Source organism: Toxorhynchites rutilus, chromosome 1 (genome assembly GCF_029784135.1).
Source record: "Toxorhynchites rutilus septentrionalis strain SRP chromosome 1, ASM2978413v1, whole genome shotgun sequence".
NCBI classification, from domain to species: domain Eukaryota; kingdom Metazoa; phylum Arthropoda; class Insecta; order Diptera; family Culicidae; genus Toxorhynchites; species Toxorhynchites rutilus.
The window spans coordinates 132,092,742-132,095,883 of record NC_073744.1 but is presented as its reverse complement, the minus strand read 5'-3'; positions in this window follow the sequence as shown (position 1 = coordinate 132,095,883).

The window sequence follows — 3,142 nt, the reverse complement described above, 5'->3', positions numbered from 1 at the left end:
AGTTTAATGAACTGAGGGTATTGTAAAAAATTTTGATTCTTATGGACTCGAAAATTACTGAACCGATCGACATGAAAATTGGTATGTAGGGGTTTTTGGGGTAGGGGAAGGTTTTCATGATAGTTTGAGACCCCTCCCCCCTCTCTAGGGGGGGGGCTGCCATACAAATGAAACACAAATTTCTACATTACTCGAGAATTAATCAAGCAAATGAAACGAAGTTTGGCATGTGGAAGTTTTAGGGTACAATAAATGATGCTCCGTGGTTAGATACTCCTCCCCCTCTCTTAAGGGGGCTGTCATACAAATGAAACACAAATGTCTGGATTACTCGAGAATTAATCAAGCAATGAAACCAATTTAGGCGGTTTTAGGGTGCAATAAATATTTTCACGGTGGTTAGACACTCCAATCCCCTTTCTAAGGGGCGCTGCCGTACAAATGAAACACAAATTTCTGCATTACTCGAGAATTTATCGAATAAATGAAATGAAGTTTGGCATGTGGAGGTTTTAGGGTGCAATAAATGAATCTATGGTGGTTAGACACTCCCCCCCTTTCCAGGAGGGGGGGGGGTCTGCCATACAAATGACATAAATTTCTTCATTACTCGAGAACTTATTTTGCATATGGATGTTTTAGAGGGCACGAAACGTTTCAATGGTGAATAAATACTTCTCCTCCCTCTCTAAGGGGGGGGGGCTTCCATACAAATGAAACACAAATTTATACCGCAAAGGGTTAAATTCCCATATGTTCTACAATTACATAGTGACAAGCGTTGTTAGTCCATTTGATGTTTGCACTAACGAAATATCTTTATCTTCTTCTATCTATACCAATAAAAATGGATTGCCGAATGTGTTGATAAGAGCAAAACTCGAGGAAGAATTGTCCGATTTAGGGCTGCCCGAAAGGTAAATTCAACGGGGTCGATCAGAAGATCAATCAATGAACAGTTCTGCGATTGGATCCATGAACTTGCGTTTATTAAAAAAAAGTGAATGTTTGAAGGTATTGATAACTAAACACTAATTTTGGGCGGGACGAAGTTTGCCGGGTCAGCTAGTAAATAATAAATGAGTAATAGGCTCAATACCGCATTTTGTGAACGCAGCAATTTGAATATTTGTGTGTTGTTAGCGATGAATAAAGGGTGTGTCACATCAAATTGCCTCACGGATAAAACGCTGTAGAAATTTAATTTTTAGGAATTATATCTTCAGCTTTCGCTTATAATCAGATAAGAGTGTTTAGATCACGTTGGCCATGCTTCACTGTCAATTTTTCGTAAATTTGGAAAAATGTCGTCAAACGAAAAAGAGCGTCGTGAATTAATCCTGTGCACTCATTTCGAGAATCCGGAGTTGTCACATCGGGACATCGGTAAGATGCTGGGAATCGTCCAATCCACGGTCAGCAGAGTACTAAAACGAACCATCGACCGGAAGGTGAAGAACGCAAAAATGGATGCTCCGTCATTGAAAAAGATCAGTGTAGTTAAGTAGTTAAGCAGTTTAGACGTGATCCGAGAAGTTCGGTCCGGGATGTCGCCAATAAGCTGAATTTGTCAAGTTCATTCGTCCAACGGACCAAGCAGCGGGAGGGCCTGCGTACATACAAGGTTCAGAAGGCTCCTAACCGCGACGAAAGGCAAAACATGGTGGGGAAGACGCGGAAGCTGTACACCGAAATGCTGACGAAGCCGCATTGCCTGGTAATGGACGACGAAACCTATGTCAAAGCGGACTTTCGTCAGCTGCCGGGCCTGTTGTTCTTCTCCGCAGAGGACAAATTCAGCGTTCCGGAGGAGATTCGCAATCAGAAACTATCCAAGTTTGCCAAAAAGTACATGGTGTGGCAAGCGATCTGCTCTTGCGGAAAGCGGAGCGCCCCTTTCGTGATGACCGGCACGGTAAACGGGCAGGTTTACCTTAAGGAGTGCCTACAGAAGCGCTTACTACCACTATTGAAGCAGCACGAGGGCCCGACCATCTTCTGGCCGGATCTCGCTTCGTGCCACTATTCAAAGGACGTGTTGGAGTGTTACGAAGCCAACGGGGTCACCTTCGTGCCAAAGGAAATGAACCCGCCCAACGCGCCGGAGCTTCGCCCAATAGAGAAATATTGGGCGATTATGAAGCAGGCCCTCCGGAAGAACCCAAAAGTTGTCAAATCGGAGGCGGACTTCAAGAGAAAATGGATTTCTGTTAAAAAAAACTACAACCTGACGTTGTACAGAACCTTATGGACGGGGTAAAGAGGAAGGTGCGAGCATACGGGCTTGGGCTCGAAGTATGAATAAAAAGAAAATGCCAAAAGTTGTTTAATAGTTTTTATTTTACTGTCTAAAATTTTCAAAAGGATCGGTCTACTGGGCGAATTTCTACAGCGTTTTTTCCGTGATGCAATTTGATGTGACACACCCTTTAGGATCGGATAGCGATCAAGTAGTTTGATCAATTATTTATACAATTGGTTTAACTATTTACTGTCAACTCTTGCTTCACTTTATTCTTGACGACAATCATTCCTATTATTCAATTCGAGACGAACAGAATTTTCATCGTTAGCTAAGTTTAGTCATTATGGCACTATGGCTCTATTTGGTTATCAAGCAAATCGGCCGGATCGATTGTGTAAAAGCTGCATTTGTCAGTTTCGAGCAGTTTTTTTTTTGTTTGAATACAATTCCTAAATATAGCCTAGTGAATCACTTCAAAATTGTTTCAAGATACTGAAAACATCGGTTTTCAACCTTCTAATCGAATAATTACTGAAAATGCCAACAGCGATCGAATTAAAAATAGAATATAAATTTTTATATACGACCAAAACATTGATTTGATCAGAATCAATCGAATTTCGTAATGCGAAATTTCGCTTGATGGAATAGCGGTTGGTATTGAGCCGAACTTTCGATAGGAATTGCATTGGAGGGCCCAACATCAATGTTAGTCTTGAGAATGAAATTGTCATCAAAAATAACTCAACGAACACAATTTCATTATACATTAAAACTTAAACTTTCAAATATCGTATTGTAGCCTGTAATTTATTATTATTTGAACAGATCATAAGGTGCAGCTCGGAGGCTGCAGAAAAAAGGAAACGCAGTGGCTAGCAATAGACATGTTTTTCA